Raw genomic sequence first — 18668 nt, forward strand, 5'->3', positions numbered from 1 at the left:
TCATATTGCCAGTAAAGGAGAAATTTTTAAGTGGTAATTATTATGGCAGGTAAATGAAAACCTTTCACAACTTTTCTTATTGCCAGTAAGGATTAAGAAAGAGCCAACATTTTAATGAACAACCTGTCTATTTACATTCGAAAATAATAATAAAAGATATCCATTCCAAGAAGCTCAATACTTTCACTAAATCCACAACAACCAAAACAACATATAATCCATAATATCAATTATATCAATAACAAAATAAAAATACAAAGTAAACTATGAATCCAATACTAGTGTAATTGTGCATCTAATAACTGTTATCAAATAATTGAAATATTAGACAATAAGTGGCACCAATAAAATTCTTTCTCTCTCAAGGACATTGAAATCTTCCACAGCCAAATTTCTGAACAAAACCTTCTTTATGCTATTTGAGTTTTGAGACATGGCCTTCTTGTCTCACTTTGTGCGTGAGTTTTCCCCAGCTTTAGAATATCATATTTCCCAAAAGAGTCTTGGAGAGCAATGAAACTTTCAGCAACTGCAACACCTAAATCAGTTTATACATCGAGTAAGAAAGTTTTATGAATTTTAGGATGCTCAGAACAATGCTTCCTCCTCTGAAATGGGTCAAATGATTCAGATTATATGAAAAATTGAGAACTATACTCTGACTGAATTGGATTATGACTAAAAAGGAAGAACTAAACAGCTTCTAAGAATAGATTTCACCACAGCTAAAACATGACTCGCCAACAAAATTTAGAAGCAAGAAAATCACAAATGATGCCCATATCTACATAGACAAAATAGTCATAAAGCAATTAACAATTCAAAAAAGAAATTTTAGTCCTTTTATGCATGTAGTAACAACAGCAAAAAAGAACACATTTATCTTTGAATATATTAAAACCTATACAGGAACAAGGACAACATGTATAGAATTTATATTTTTATCAATTCCTTGTAAAGTGCACTTCTAGCAAAAGGGAACTTAGAACTGGTAGAAGAAAAAGAAGGACAAGTAGAGTCCTACGTCTAAATGGCTAATGTACAATGTTTACAAAGATTTGTCAAGAAATTTGATTCAATAAACTATGAATGGGAAAATGCCAAGAATATTGATTGTATCTTCTTCCCAATGAAAATGCCAAGTTTTTCAATTAATTCTATGGATATATATTCCAAATACGATACCATTTATTTTGAGAATTTTCTTAAGGAGTGAAAAGAACAAGAGATCCATGAAATGCTTTACCATGAGGGGACAGAATCTGGGCTTCCCTCTTTTACCATACTTCAATTGATGTGCATCCCTTCTTTAGTGAAATTATTGGCTGGACAATGTTGAAGGTCAAGTAAAAATAAAAAATGAATAATTTGAGTATATTAATACTTTTTCTTGCATAAATATCCTACTAGTAGCAGCACAACCCCAGAAAACGTGACACAAGAAAATTATAATTTATATACAGAACATGTATATTTTCCAAGATATTATTTTCAAAAACTTCCCTAGAATCCGAGAGAGCTTCTAGCCGTTTAAATAAGATAGATAGGAACTCACGAGGCAATTGGCTATCACAGTAAAAGAGTGAGCTAATTTAAGCTCGTAAGATTTCTAATGGCATTGGAACTAAAAAAGAAAAAGATTTGATTCTCAACTACTTTCAAGTTAGAACCAGGACCAAAAAGAAGAAAGTAAAAACAAAAATGAGACCGAAGAAGATATAGAAAAGATTCAAAATATAATTTATGCCAAAAGTTAACTAAAGCCCGTATAGAGCTACAGGTAAAAGCTTTATTACATTTCTCAATTAGGGTAATGCAATACTATTCTGCAAAACCAACCAAGATGTTTTAACTTTTATATGTTTATTGCTCTTGAAATTATTGCTCATAAAATTGAGATAAATGACAAGTAGCAAATAACCAAGACAAAGGACTCTCTGCCTTACAGGAATATACAATTATTAATTTCTTGGCATAAACAAGAATAGAACTACTAACTTAATGGTTGAGCTGCTAGAGGCAAATAACCTTAGCACTCAGTATTATTCTTTTTCCTATTGCTAAGTAAGGTCAAATTCTTGATATCAGAGTATCATATACATCATATGATAAGTGCTAAATTGAACCATAACAATCTTCTAATCCACATATACACTCCATATGACGAAGAAGTTTTAAATAGGAAAACAAATAAATAAAAATGAAACAGAAAACCTCAATCAAACTAGATACCCATTGAAATACCATTCTCAATAGCATCTAATGCCTCCTTGTCATTGTTGTTCCTATTACCTCAACTTCTGGTAACCCCAAGAATTGTCATCGTATTCTCTAGAAATGATGAGAAAGGTAAGATAAGTAAATAAATAGTTAGATAAAAGACAAAAGCCCACTATAAGAAGATCAAGAAGGAAAACATAAATATGCTTTTTAGATTGATGAAACATAATTAATTTGCATTCTTACCTACTGAAAATGTGGAATCACTTGGAATTTTTATCAAATACACTAACCCAAAAGACTCAAAAGCAGTGCAACATGAAGATAAAGTGTGGGCAATTAGAATAGGAAAAGCAGGCAATATCTGAGATTTAGTCACACCTTTAGAGATACTTTTAGCTAATGTTCTAGCTCCTATCAACTCCTTCTTATTTGAATCACTTGGAAATGGACAAATGTTCACTATCAGACTATTTGAAACGGTCAAAGATTAACAAATCGTCTGAAATCAACATTAAAAAATGGAAGACAAGAGTTAGAAATCTGCAAAAGCATTTCATCGAACACCTAAATTGCAAAATACACTTCCCACATCATTAGTATGGGAAGTAAAATAACCATGAAAGCAAATCATCAAATCACATACATGAACGCAAAAATGCCGGATATATTCAATACCACTATGCAAAGAAGAGTAGTCAGATTTCAATCGCCATAGTTGACTAGCATTTAATATACCGATAGTAAAATCACACATAAGATATCAGTTCACATATTTCATTCTCCATCAGGGACCTGAAGTCAATGGCTTCGCGACTGCAAAAAAGGTTTAAGTTCTTTTTGAAAGAAATACCTCTCAAGTCTCAATTCTTTGTGGATAGGCTACCCCTCGTTGTTGATAATGGGTATATAGAGAGGGGTGAGAGAGAATAGAGAGATGATGATGTTACCTAGGATGGTGGCCAATTATGGTGACACAGAGATGCGTTGGGCAGCATGAACGAAGATAGCCTTTACAGAGCCTATTTCTGAAATAATTTCGTGATATACAGAGAAGACCTAAAAAATAATTGGAGGGAAGATTGATGTGGGAAAAAATGGAGGGACAAATTTGAAACATTCGCTTTCAATTAGAACTTTAGTGGTCATTTTTTTCTATTGCTGGTAAAAAGGTATATTTTCCTGGCCAATGCTAATTTGCCAGTACTTCTTCATTTGTATGAAAAATTTAGTGGCAATTAACTTATTGTCACTAAATAATTGCCGCTAAAAGTACTTTTTGTTGTAGTGTACCTCCTCCCCCGGCGGGAGATCTCCAAGAGGTGTGTTGTTTGCTGCCATTTTGTACCTGAAGTTGTGACACACACAAATTAGTAACGTAGAAGGAAAGAATAACAATACACAAAACTATTTAGATAGATAGCCAAAACCGTTAGCTCCCCGGTAACGGTGCCAAAAAGTGATCGGTGTCAACCCTACACCACTACAAAGTAGCGAGAGTAATCGAAGCAGCTTTTACCCGAGATGGTCGGGATCGAATCCATAGGGAGCTAGAAGTGGGAATTGGATTCCTATCTAAACTATAGATGTGTAATTGCTCATAATTACTCTTCCAAACATCATTGGTTTTGATATTACTTCTAATTTTATGCTAATAAGATGCTAAATTAAGCTAAGAGTAAGATACTTGAAAGGTTGTCTAAATGGTTAAGGAGGCACTAGGCAAGTGACTTTCTTCTAGTTGAATATTTGACGGGTTCTCAAATCTAAGTCAAGGTTGTCATGTTAGGGATTACGATATAACCAATGCACTAAACTTCTCACTCTATACCTCTCGGTAGTTTGAGTGATTTTGCCCTAATTGACTTTCTCATGACCAATTGGGTATGATAATTTGTGCAAGCAATTTAGGTTCAAGTCGGGTATTACTATCTCTAGGTTTAACCCTTTAATTGGGGCTATCAATCTCTTGAATACGCTCCAATTCCTTGTTGGACTAATTTTCCTAGACTCAAGCTCTCTTTCTCAAGAAGAGCCCAAGTCAAAAAGGCACAAATTAGTGTTTGCAACCACTAACTCAACACGGAAAACACAAATTAGTTCAAATATCAAACACTCATAGACATTCAAGCCTTAAAACTCAAGACCCATCAAATACCCACACTAGGGTTGAGCCACAACCCTAGAAAATAGGTCTAGCTACTCATGATATTAGAAGAAAACAAAGAAATAGATGAAGAAAAACCCATAAGATTTAATTACAAACTAAGATAAAGAAACTTCAGTGTTAAAGTAGCTACCAATTACTCAAAATGGTCAAAAACCATTGTTCACGAGCGCAACTGAAAGTTAGATTACAACTGATGAACTAAAAATGGGAAAAGAAAGTATTTATACCAGGCCGAATTTTCTGGACAAAAATACCTCTGCGGGGGTAGTGCAGTCCGCACAAAATTGAGTGCGCCCGCAGTGAGGCTTCTTGGCTTTAAATCTTTGCTCTATTAACTTGGCCATCGCGGGCCGCACAAAATGCACTGTTGGCCGCGATGGCTTCTACTGTGGTCCGCACAAAAAGGACCGCGGACCGCATTGGTATTAATTCTCCAAAGTCCCAACTCTCTGAACTCCTTCTTTGGGGACCGCACAATTTTGATTGCGGCCGCGGTGAGGCCATTGCGGTCCACAAAATATGCTTTGCGGCCGAAATTCTTGAGTTTCCAAAATATGCACTCTCTGAATTTCCTCACTGTGGACCGCACCAAATGGAGTGCGGCTGTAGTGAATCTGTTGCACTGTGCTTGGACTTGTTATTGGTACTTGTGTATATTTCACTCCTTTTTGAGCTGGTTTTGACTGATTGTCACCTTTTTGACCAAACCCTGCAAATAAGTACAATATGTAAGCCTTTGGGACTATTTTGTATACATTTTTAATCAAAACTCAAGTAAGAAGGAATGTAAAATGAACCATAATACCTAGTTATCAGTTGCTTCGACACCGGCCTTATACTGGGCCACTATCTCTTCAGCATTAATGGAGGTTGTGTGCAGTTGAGACTCTACTGCTTCACATTCATTACTGAGGTCATCCCGCTCTGCCAGAGCAGAGCTCAACTGCGCTCGAAGTTCATCATTCAACTGGGAGCGCTTATCGGCTTCTCTTATGCTACCTGAAGTTGAACCTCTACCAATTCCAGTTGTGCCTGGGTGGTTTCCTTCTCCGAAGAAAACCGATCCATTTTACTCTTCCAACCATTGACCATATCTTGGACCTTATTCATTTCGATCTTTTGCTGGACCGGCGAGATTTGGTCGTTAGTCACCATGACTAAGTCTTTATTTCTAACTTCCAAAACCTTTACCTTTTCGACCAAATCAGCATGTTCCCGCCTCAGGTTCAAGGCCTCCTTCTGAGTCCCATCCAACTCGGCCTGAAGGTCCTTGATGGCCCCTTCGTGTTGCTCGCTGAGAAGCTTGTATATATCCTTTTTCTGGGCAATCTCCCTAACCTCAAGCTTGAGCTGGTTGAACTCAGCCAGCTACCAAACGAAGGTCTCATGGTGAAGTACCGAGTACTACAAAAGGGTGAAAAAATATGAAAAATATAAAAACCTAAGTAAAGGTTCGAAGGATCATAAGGATGCCTTATCCGGTTCAGTGCTTGATGCACCTCATTGAATATTCATGGCACGGCCACCTTATTCATCTTCGCCTGATCCTCCTCGGTCACCAGGCATCGGAGGTAGCTCGCTACTCCTACGGGAGCAGAAAGAACTCAGACATCCTCCGGGACAGTAATGATTATCGATCTCTTATGATCGGAATCCACACTCGGGGCGGGGAACTGGTTGATTAACTTTGGGATCATATTCGACCCTCCAACTTCTGAAGATGGATCCTTCCTCGGCACTTCCAGGTCGCCCAGCTCGAAAACGTATTCCAAAATGGATGAGTCCACGCCTCCAAAAAATGAACAAAGGGGATTGTCTGTGCCATGAGCCCCTTCGTTAGACCTCTCCTTCCCTGTTCGGGCCTCTTCGAGCATGGACTCGATATAGGAGGGCGACCCTGAAATCTCTATTATATTGGGTGCAACGGAGTGGAGCTGACGTCCCGGGTAGTGTCAGCCCCCCGTCTCCATATTGATCTCCCAAGCCTAAGGGAGATTGGCCTCCAGTATCGCCCCCTTGGCTGATGCCTGCTCTTCGAGAGAGATCGTCCCATAGGCCACAAAAGTATCATTTTCTTCGGGCTCGTCCCTGAACCAAAGAAGTGAATCCGAGTCCGGTGCTCGGGAACTAGAGCCTCTCTTTGGCGTACAAGCCAATCATATTTTTGGCTTCGCTGCGGAGCTCAGGGAGCCCAAAGCCTTCCTTTTATTCTTCTTCTTTTCCCACGCTGCAGCCTCGAGATGCCTCAAAGCGGAGGGATCAACACATAAGGACGCGTCCTTGTCTCCTTCTAAAGGCCTAAGTTTAGTGGTCTTAGGCATACCTGCAAAACGAAAAGATAGGAAATGAGAATGAGTATGATGTAAATAAGGGAGCCTAATGTTACTTATTTGGGAGAGAGACCTTACCATGAGAAGGGACCTCCCATCGACCCTTCGATAGTTTGCGCCATGTGCACTCAAGGTACGACATCTCAGTACAAATGCCATTGATCCATTCATTTAGCTGGGGAACCGCATTTGGAACCCGGTCGACAGCTGCACAATTACAAGCATAAATAAGAAGAGAGAAATTTTAGAAATAGAATCTTGCCATTTAAAGAGAGATTGCACTTACGAGATGCATTCCACTTCTCAGGGAATGACATGTATTCCCCAAGGATCAAATACTCAGTCTTTACTCGGACAAAGCATCCTTGCCAGCCTTGGTCTGGGTCTTCATCGATGATCGAGAAGGGGGCTTTGCTGGCCCGGCGAGTAAGCTTGATCGGCCCCCCCCGGAACATTCGAGGAATGTATAATCAAAGCAGGTGATCAATCGTAAGCTGACGAGATTCAGTCTTGCTCACGAAGTAGCGGAGAAGGGTCACGATCCTCCACAAGATGGATGGATTTGCCCGAGGCTCGCCTTGTACCTCTTGCAAAAATTCAGGACGATCGAGTCCACCGGGATCAATGTGAAGGGGTAAGTGTAAACACTTAAGTACCCCTCCAAGTGGGTAGTAACGACGTCCTCAAGCCCTAGGACAACTACGTCTTTTCTCTCCCAATTGCAGTCCTTACAAACTATGGGAAGAACATCTTTTGTCACAGAACATATATACCTCGAGACTTCTTCACCTCGGTCCTATTTGCGCGAAGGCTTCTCGACTTTAAAATCATCTGCAATTGAGTAGCCCCTGGGAATGAACGCTGCCAAGGGAGGCTCGGGGGCTGGTTCGCTAACAACCACAATATGGGAAAGTTGTTTCAGGGCGACCACTCCAGGGGTAACCACTTCAGTGCCAGCGGCCGGTTCAGAAGACGAAGAGGCAGCTTGTTGGGGGACGATTTTCGATGTTTTGGCCATTTTCATTTGGGGAGTTTGAAAATTTGAGGAAAGAATTTAGAGTTTTTGAAAAAAAAGGGTTTTTAAGATGAAGATTTAAAGAAAATCTCAGCAAAAACTTGGAAATTACTGAGAAATCTTGAAGAACAGGGGTAAAGATATGAAAGTTTGAAGAAGGGTAATAATAGCTTGAAAAACTCGAGGGTAGAAGCTTGGTCAAAAGGTGAAAAATGAACGAATGATGGAAGCTTTTATAGAGATTTTGTGTCCCTTCGCATTCAGAGGTAACCTGCCGATGACTGACATGTGTTCGAAGTCATAACGACACAACTAATATGTCGCACCGACTTATTTGTCGTTTCTGTTACGGCGTATTGAAGAAGGAATCGAAAAGCATTTGTCGTTTTCCATTGGTTCAGTAAACTTGCTCTCTAAGAAACTAGGGAACTATCTGTATGCAGGTAAAATCGAGCCCGTTCAATACCTCGATTTCCCGGTAAGGCAAATAGAGCAGGGATGTGATCGAAAGGAATCAAAATCCGTGAGAGGAGCCCCTCGTATCGGGTTCCGAGCAAAGCACCTGCCCTCGGAGGCATCGGAACTACGTCCTCCGGTTCTGGTTGGAGTCTCAAGACTTCGGAGAACATCATCAAATGGTTGCAAACGACTAACGAAAGGCCGTGATGTCCGTGCCCAACCGGATATCACGACGTGAATCTTAACCTGTACCGGCAGAAAATCAGTTATTAGCGAAACGAAAGATTTTTACCTTTCTTAGAATTATACTTAGGGTAAAACTCTCTTACTATATAAAGGAGGAAGCTTATTATTCATAAAATATATTGTAACACGCATACCAAGGTAATTTATCTCTATTCTCTCTATTATTCAAGGCTCTTACTTTTGTTCATCAGTTCTACATAAGGGTGAGCTCGGGATCAAAGGCAGGTTCTTCATTGAGCCATTAACCGGGCACGGGATCACTCTTACCGCTGATTTGGCTATTTATTATATCTTTCATTTGCTTAATCTAACGCCATTGATCATTTGTATTGAATTAATCCGCATATCCTTAAAACTACATATAAATTCAATTGTTATCCGTTTTAGAGGGTAAACAAAGTCAATTCACCAAACTTATAGCTACTCTAGGACAAGGTTGTAGAACCTTTTTCTAGCATTCAAATGAGTCCAGGCAGTAAAGTCGTGAGCAATCAATCCCAAATTGCATTTCCGACCGGAAGTTTCAAGTAACTTAGCAACTAACATATGCATCCATATAGTGGGTTTTATTTCAACAAATTAAAGATAAGATTGACATAAGAAATCAGTGGGCGAGGGGACTTTTAAGATGATCTAAGCCAAGCTGGATAAAATTTTCGAAAATTAATTAGGAGTTGGGTGGAATAATGTTATTGATTCATGTATGTATTTTTTTCAGATTTTTTTTATCTCGAATATATACGAGGACAAATTAATGTTGTCCGTTTTCAAATAATTCAGGCGCGAAACTGATCATTTTCACTTTATCCGAGCTCGAGCAACTGTTAAAGATATGAATAGGACATTTTTAATCTACTTGACTAACAGTAAAAAAAGATACTTTTGGACAGACAACGAAACGGATGACAAAGTTATCCATTTTGAATAACTCAGGAGCAACTTGACAACTTAGGTTGGATGATAAATAGGCATCCTTTACCACCTAGCTATTGCGTAAAGAGTAATTCTCACATCTACGTACATTGGTCACAAGTAGTTTTTTGATTTGTTCTTTGAGGTTGGGAAATTAAGAGGACATGGGGTATATGGGCCTATATTCTGCAGATTTTCAATTAAGTTTTGAAAGGAGAGGAAAATTTTAATGTGGAGTGAAGTATTAACCGTTAAGTTGTGACATCTTAGATGGACATTAACACATCAGCAAATTTGAGACGTGAAGGCTATCGACACTGAGGTAGAGCACGTATTTAATGGGTTCAACTAAACAAGTATTTTATAGAAAGAATTACAACAAAATACATATGGTTTCACACCATAACAAAAAATGGCGCATGTTTTTAAATGTTACCTGACCTAGTCCATATTGTACATATTTTGAACATACTAGCTCTTGCAAATTCAAAATCCATATTCTTACAATCATTGTTTTTAAAAGCTATGGAGTTAAATATGTGTTCTCACAACCATTGTTTTCACTCTCTCTTCTTCTCACATTTTTTACATATTCTTCAAGCGGTCGTCGCCATTACTGGTTCTCCCCCTATGTCACATGGTTGCAAAATAAAAATATTGAAGAGTAGAAGTCCCCCATTGAAGGCCATTCAAAGCTTTGCTTTCGAAAATAGAATTTTTTAAGTTTGTTAGTTGTTTGGATTGGGCGTTGTTCCAATTGATTGAAAATATCAAAATGAGTTCAAAATTTAAATTTGAAGTGATTTGGAGTAGATTTGAGCAAGATTTGAGTTAAATTTCAGAAAAGACGCAAGAAGAAGACGAAGTCGGTTTTTTGTATAATTATGTATAATCTTGTATATTAGTGTATATGAGTGTATAAACACATCTTATACACTATTATACACTTTTATGCACATTTATACAAGCGTCTGTAGACGAACTTCTTCCATTATTTTCAGTTGCAATTCTTGTTCAAAACCTGTCCAAATCTCCATTAAATGATTTCAAATTTTATATACAACTTCCTTATACTATTTCTAACAAGTCTAAATAACACACACTCCAAATTTCTCACAAAATAAAACTCGAAATTTAAACCCACATATTTAAGCTTGTTAAAAATCTAATTTTCACCACACAGAATTTGATTTGTTGAACTAATATTTGAGCCACAGTTACTGATTCTAAAATTAACTTAAAAGTTTGAGCAATCTTTTTTAAAAATTAAATAGTAATTTTGAGAACTTATTTGGAGTTGGATGTTGAATCTTAGCCTATTATTTTTGGGCTAGTTGGTTATAAATTGAAATATGGGCTATAAAATTGAAAAGTATGGAGGCTAGTTGTTCTTTTGTGAAATTTTTCCAATGATAAGAATATTAAAATTGAAACTAGTCAAATTTAAATGATGAATGTGATGCATAATGTTATCTTATATCTTCTCTTCTCCTTCTCCTTCACATAATTTCACGAAAAGGATGCACAACATCCCACGTGAATTTATTTTCCTCTCCAACAGAAGACTATAACAAGTAACTGAGTCACCACCCATACTTTCGAACTTCTTTTGTCTGGGTTTATTTGTTTATATAATTTTTGTGTTATATCACATCAATAAGAGGTTTAGTATATTAGATGGGAATAATATAAGAAGGTTAATGAAAAGGAACATGCGGATTAAGGAAATAGTTAAACAACCTAGGTGTGTAGCAAATTCGGAAAATGAGATTGAGGGTGTGTTTGGTATGGAGGAAAATATTTTTTGAAAAATGTTTTCCAATTTTTTTATGTTTGGTTGGCTTAAATATTTTCAAAAATATTTTTCTCATAAACTCATTTTTCTCCAATTAGAGGAAAATGTTTTCCATATCAAGAGAGGAAAAATATTTTCCAAAACTTCTTCTCAACCTTCCCCACCCAATTCCCCATCCCCACCAACCAACCCCCACTCCAACCCCAACCCCACCCTCACCTACCCACCCTACCCCCTCACCACACCCTCACCCTCACCCTAAATAAAAATATTATTAATAGTACTTTCTTTTCATGTTATAGATATTTTTTTTATTTCAACAAAGGAGTTTTTTCTTTTCATGAAATAAATTTTTTTTCTTTTCATTTTAACAAAAGAAGTACTTTTTTTCACAATGTAGAAAAAGTATTTTCTTTCATTTCAAAAGGTATTTTCTTTTCATGATGTAAAAAATTATTTTTTTTCATTTCAAGAAAATGAGTATTTTTTTCATGATGTAGAAAAAAGTATTTTCTTTTATTTCAATAAAATGAGTACTTTATTTTCATGTTGTAGAAAGAGTACTTTCTTTTTCAACCAAAAAAGAGTATTTTCTTTTTTAGTTATGGAGCACAAATTTTAACGCTATTTTTGCGTAAAAAGTAAAGCAACACATTAGTTCCTTTGGGTTTATGTTAATTTTTAGAAGAATAATCCTAAAAACATTGGGTATTTGGGGGAGGGGGGAGGGAAGGAGGACCAAGAAAACATGGGGACTTGGGAAAAGGGGGCGAAGAGAATAGCATAATAATATATTCTATTCACTAACCAAATATTAGAAAATATTTTTCAGAAAAATTTTTCCACTCACCGACCAAACAAGGAAAAATATTAAGTGATAAAATCACTCATTTTCCATGAAAATATTTTTTAGGAAAACATTTTCCTTCGTACCAAACATACCCTGAATCTATCATCAAACTCCCACAACTTAACCAACTGGTTTTCATAAAATTTGCGTTTGTTTAATAAACTAGGTGAAATCTTTTCTTCAAATTCTTTTTCCAATTTTTGTTTTTGGAAAAACTAAAACTACAAAATTATTTTTCGGTTTCTTTAAAAACATAAAAACAAAAAATAAATCTCTAACCTTGTAAGAGAGAATTGTCCCCATACAAATTTGGGCACGTGGGCCCGAGAGCGATTTTGTCAACTTTTCGAGCGGAGTTGGGATTTTATATAAATTAAATTGTTATGAGTATTATGGTGTATATTCATTGGTTTGCCCGTTATTTGGCTAGTTTTGGAGCGTTGGGGCATCGGTTTGAGTCGTCGGAAGGGGCTTGGAAGCCGGTTATGGACTTCAGGGCGAGGTAAGTCTCTTTTCTAACTTTGTAAGAGGGAATTGTCCCCATAGGTGAAATAATTAGTTATGTGCTCTTATTTGTGGGGGCTACGTACGCACGAGGTGACGAGAGTCCGTGCGTAGCTACTGTTATGTTTAAGTCCGAGTAGTCTAGGACCCAAAAGTATGTTATACCTGAAATATTTGTAATCTTATTGACAACTGAAATTGCCTAAATCATATCGAATTAGTAAAAGAATTTTTAAAAAGGGTTACACCTCATTTTTAAATCGTTAAAAGAGAATTGACTTTTCCTTGGATAAATGTTTCTTGATGAATTCTTAATTGACTGTTTGAATTTGTGTATCTATGAGTACCTGCGTCGCACGTATGATTCACGATCGGGGTAATTCTATTATTTATATTTGACCGCGTCGCACGTATGATTCGCGAGCAGGGTAATAGATGCATCTATGGTTCGCACCATTCGACCCTCTGGCAGTGCACTGTTTAAATATTTATTAGATCGGACTGTACGACCTCGGCATGATTTGCGCATGCTTATAATGCTTGCTTGAGATTTATAAATTGATATTACCTCCCTGGTCTGAGATAAATTGATAAATAATGGATTATGAATTTGGAGACGTCTCAAATATAAAAAGGAATGTTTACTTGTTTCTTGACTTACTTGAGTTTACTTCCATTTTTAATAAATCCATGATTATTCGTATTATTAATATAGTATTATTGGACCACTAGTAAGTGTCGAAGTCGACCTCTCGTCTCTACTTCTTTAAGGTTAGACGGGATACTTACTGGGTACACGTTATTTTTGAACTCATACTACACTTGCTGTGCATTTTTGTTGCACATGCACATGTATGTCTAGTGGCCTAATTGGGCGCAGCGGCATGGTTGATACGGAGACTTAGGTGAGCTGCACCTTTCGAGACGACCCGCAACCAGCTGAGTCTCCTTCAGAGTATTGTACTGTATTTTCTTTTCTGTCCAATTTGTATTCTGGACAGTTGTTGTATTATATTATTTCCTAGAAATTGCTCATGCACTTGTGACACCGGGTTCTAGAATAATTATGGGGTATTTTGTATTAACTTCTAAACATTCTTTTATTTATTTTTTAAAGATTATCTTTTACTAGCCAAATTGAAGGAAAATCATAGTTTTTACAATTATTTAAACGAGAATTTAATTAAGTATTTATGGTTGGCTTGCCTGACAGCAGTGTCCGGCGCCATCACGATCTTAGTGGATTTTGAGTCGTGACAACATGGTATCAGAGCACTAGGTTCACTTAGGTCTCACGAGTCATGAGCAAGTCTAGTAGAGTCTTGCGGATTGGTACAGAGACGTCTGTACTTATGTTCGAGAGGCTACAAGGCTGTTAGGAGCACTTCCCTTCTTGATTCCTCATCGTGCGATTTGATTCCTATGAGGCTTATGCCTTTGTTTATTTCCTACTCAATCTTATGTGACGTGAAGCATTTGCTATATCGATCGAGAATTGAGAAATTGTAATGGTACTACAGATATGGTACAGGATGTTCCTCCCTACGTATTTGATTGGGCTATTGTCATCGCCTTGCAGAAGGTCGTTTTGTTGTTTCTGCTCAGTATCAGTATTACCTAAGGTTTTGAGATTTGGCATTAATTGTTATGACGATTCGTGCATTGCTATCGCATAGTATTGGTGTAATGGTAGGATGTTTGTCTATGTGTTGAAGCAGTGAATGAGTTGGAAGGATGTTGACTCAATGCAAGATTCAAAATTTTATTTCCGGTGGAGGAGAGCCAATCGGGCTATGAATGTTCAAGTTTGGTTTGATGGAGTAACAAGACTTGGTACTTTCGAGCGTGGTAGAATTTTCATCTGTGATGTGGTGTCATTGTCCTTGTTGAATACATTAAGTTCGCTGGTGTTATGATTTTCTTCAATTTGCCTTTGGGGCAGAGTAGCATATGGGTTTTGTGGTAGGATGACTACACTCCTTGAGAAAAGTTTAGAGTGATTTGGGATTCATGGTGGACAGTGACTAGGTCTACGAGCTTAATTTGAAATATTGGCTTGCATAACGGCGGGAGATTTGATATGACCGAAAGGAGCTATTTGATATAAAGAAGGATACAACATAACTTTGAATTGGAAGATATTGTCACACAGTTAGTTAATGTCCACGAGGAGTGAATGGGCTTGTGCAGCTGGTGAATGAGCACAGGCTTAGGTGGGTCTCCTATGAGCAGGTTGACGGTCGCGTGGTTGGTGAAGCTCCTGCGAAGGATTTTACTGGTTATCCGGTAAGAGGTTTAATATGTGAATGTTGCTAGAGATTCATAGTGTTCATGAAATGCTAAAGGAAGAATTTCGAGGAATCTGGCGGTTTAATTATGCAAGGTCATGTCAATAAGAGATAAAGAATCTTGGTGGGTTCCAAAGTTGTGTAATAGTGGCTTCAAGCTAAGTGGGAGAGTCCCACCACCTATGGTTTGATTGCCTGGTCGCCTATTTGTGAGATTTCTAGTTATCGACATATTGATGTGTTACTACGACTAAGAAAAGAGAACATCAATGGTAATTTGAGAAAGGAATTGAAGAATGTGTTATATAATTGGCACCACCGATTCATGTTCAGGCTTTGGGAAGACTCGGGAATTATGCTTCGCGTAGAAGTGAGTTTCAAAGAAGGTGATTCGGCCAGGTGCTTCTTTGAGAGGGTGGTCATGTGCTAGCGGAGCATTGCAGTTGATTATATTCGGTACCAAGTCAGAGTGGGTGACTCTCAATAATGGTCCTAGTGGGCTCAAAGGTTAAGGTGTTGTGCCTAAGGATTTCGATTCCATCATATGGTTGAGTATCAAGATTTTGCAGCAGATTATGATAAGGAGCTTAGAGTTTTTTGTGTTATCTTCGGTCTGCGGCATAAACTGTGAGGAATAGGAGAAAATGACTTCAGATTCATAGAGGAATTATCAGAATGGGTGTACCTGTTGATGATGCGAATATGTGCATAAGGAAGGTATGAGATGGTTCGTGGAAATTGAGACAGTATGGTCTCGTGAAATAAGGTCACTCAGGATGAGTGCGGATTTGGGTTCGTGATATTTTGAATGGGGCTAATATTATTCCTAAGTCAAGCCCAGAGTAAACTGGGAGAAGTAAAATCAGTCAACAATGGTTGAATTGGTATAATGGTGGCAACGATTAGTTCCTTCAGCGTGTTAAGTTATACGCATGATTACAGTAATGCGTGCAAGGATTGACGGTCACCATAATTGATTTTATTTGGAGGCTTTCGAGTATTATGGCCTATTATGTGCAGATGGATCCCGAAAGAGTTATGGTGGTTTAGACCACTACTTGAGGTTGGTATTTTTTGCTATTATGAGAATTTAGTAATTGGTTGTAATGGTTCTCTTGAAATGAGTTAAGTAAAAGGCTTCTATGTGATGAAGTGTTTACCCTATTAATGGTTCAAAAGTTATGATGAAATTCTTGTACTCTTGTGCATTTTCATGATTAAGTGTCGTGAGTAGCGTGGGATTTGGAAGTTGAGAATCAAGGTTGCGGTTCGGTGTTGAAAAGGAGGTCACAGGCTCGGATGAGCAAGAAAAGAATTTAGATGTTTAGAGTAAGCTCGTATTATCTTCAGCATCACCTGAGATCAGTGTCATGAGTAAGAGGTTTTGTGTATTGACTTGCGGATCCTTGATTCGCTTTGCAGCATTTGTATGGCCGGTGGTATGGATGTGCAGACTTGTTACCTGGTGCAGAAGGCCATGGGAGCATATCCCACAGAAAGATTATATAAGTGTGACATGTAGTCATTTAATTGATTGAGGATTTAAACCAAGTATGGAGATTGTGGTACTATCGCTAATTGAGAATTTATGCCTGAAGGGCGCTCGGTTCATTTGGTTGTAGAATGTGGAAGGTTGTTCCGGATTAGCCGGTTGTTCTTGTGTATTATGGGGAAAAGGAGGTTATTATGGACCTGGGAAAGATTATTGGCCTAGTTCGGTACGATCAGAATCGTCTTGAAATCTGTGAATGGATTTAAATATGAATATGGGCTCTATATCAGGCCAGATATGTTCATTTCAATATAGCACTCCTTAATTAAAGGTTAGTCAGTGAAAGCTTCAACTAATTTACAAAAATTAAACTTACCCCATAGTATGGACACACCCAATATCTTCTATCGGAGTTCCGAGTGGTCCAAGCAGTCATTACCGGCAGCACATAACCATGGTTGCAGCTCACTTCTTTATTCAACACAGGATCATCATCTTCCATGCAAACCCTAGCCAAGTTAGTTGATTGCATTGTCGACTAAGCCCTAAAATCAGATGAACCCCTCAAATAAGAAGAAATTTGAAACACTCAATAAGCCCTAAAATCAGATGAACCAAAAGATTATAGAGAAGAATAAGGCTTTGATTCAGATAAAAGGATTCGAAATTGTAGGTCTTGGCCAGAATTTGTGAGTAATTGATGGATAGGAGATTTAGGATTTTTGAAGGAGAGAAGAAGTATTGGATCGGGTAATTGGAGATTTTACCGTTGAGTCTCTTTATAAAGTAAAAAGTCTCTTTATAAAGTAAAGAGTCTCTTTTATCATTGGGTCTCTTTATTTTATAATAATTTTTTTTTAATTTATTTTATCCGTTATTTTTAGTGTAAAACGCACTCATAAATTAAATATTTCCACGCGCTGAATATGGGGTCATGGGGGTAGAATAAAATTTACTTGCAATGTGTTTAGGGGGAGGGGGTAAAAGAACACATGTTTAGTTAAAGTGTTCAAATATGTTTTTTGGACAAGTTTAATGGGGTATTTATGTATTTTACCTATAATAATATATAATTGGATTCACAATTAAAATTTATAAATATTTAATGAATCAATACACATACAAGTTCTGAACAAAAGCTATTAGATTCATTTGAACCCGAAATTAATATTCCATTTGAGATCCGCCTCTAATGATCCTGAAAACTTTAACAAAAAAAAAAGATACACAAAGGTTGACTTCCATATCAATACTCTAATTGACGTTGAATGAGTAGTTTGACTTTATCAAAACGCGGATCTGAGTTACCAACTTTTGAGAATGACTTCTAATGAAACCCTTAATTTTTAATTTGGTGCACTATTAAATAAATACTCCTATTCGATTAGGAATTAAAAATAATAACTAAAGAAAAGGAAGACGTTACTTAGCAGATCCTGCACGTGCAATGCAACATGCTTTCCTCTGCATTAATTCTTCGTTGATGATTCCCATGCATGCTGAAAAGTGCGCTGCATTTAGCCCTTCCTACGTGCCGACGTGGTTTTCCATATTTGCCCCTACGTTAATCATCACAGATTACTAGTTCTAGTAAGTATATTTCTGCTAATGATGGCGTACTAAAAATAATCCATTCACTCCTTACGTTCATTTTATTTATTAAAAATATATTTTTACTTTTACTTATCTATTCTATCAAAGTAAAAGAAAGATAAATATTTTTTTCTTATTTTATCTTTATCATTTCCTAAATCATTTCCCAACACTTTTGAAATGATATTATTATTATTATGGGTATTATGATCAAATATATACTTCATTTATTATTTTTAAAGGGAGTATAAAGTCCATTGTGGACACATAAAAGTGCACGAGATAGTATCTTTTAGGTTTAAGAAACAATACATTTGTTCATCTTCTTAAAAAATACAAAAAATCCCTTGATTAAATGATTAATGATTATTAACAAGAGTCAGCTATTAGGTTAAGTACATCATTCTTCGTATCATTATTATGATGAAAAGCAGTAAATTAAAATACAAGTTTTAAATTATACCGGGGGTAGTCGTGCTCATAAACACAATGTATTGATACGATCAATTAGAGTAAGTTATTTAGTACTACCTTGCTACCCTATACTATTTATAAAGAACTAGGTCATTTACAATACAATTGATTAGTGTCATGAATATTTTGAGAGCTTAAACAAGCCGGGGTCTAAAGTAGTTAATGTATGCATCGATGTTATAAGGTTATTATATGACAATAATAATATTTATATTGCTAGTTGAAGGAGAGCAGGAGAGCTTGGGACGGCTATTTTGGTAAAAACCTCATTAAATTTCTTCAGTAACCCTATAACTTAATTAATAATTTGCAGGCCAAGG

At 37.0% G+C, this 18668-nt stretch overlaps 1 long non-coding RNA gene across 6 annotated transcripts; it reads right to left on the bottom strand.

Annotated features, from left to right (window-relative positions):
* Positions 1-208: 208 nt before the first annotated feature.
* On the bottom strand, positions 209-3425 carry LOC107766136 (uncharacterized). 6 transcript variants are annotated; one of them, XR_012700124.1, is made up of 3 exons: positions 3074-3425; positions 2602-2722; positions 209-2331 (listed from the first exon to the last, which is right to left on the bottom strand). It is a non-coding gene; the product is annotated as an uncharacterized LOC107766136 (long non-coding RNA). The 6 variants fall into 6 exon arrangements; XR_012700123.1 differs by having other exon boundaries at positions 2867-3425; XR_001643598.2 differs by having other exon boundaries at positions 209-1325; positions 2245-2331; positions 2602-3425.
* Positions 3426-18668: the final 15243 nt, after the last annotated feature.

The sequence above is a fragment of the Nicotiana tabacum genome, chromosome 16 (assembly GCF_000715075.1).
Source record: "Nicotiana tabacum cultivar K326 chromosome 16, ASM71507v2, whole genome shotgun sequence".
NCBI lineage: Eukaryota > Viridiplantae > Streptophyta > Magnoliopsida > Solanales > Solanaceae > Nicotiana > Nicotiana tabacum.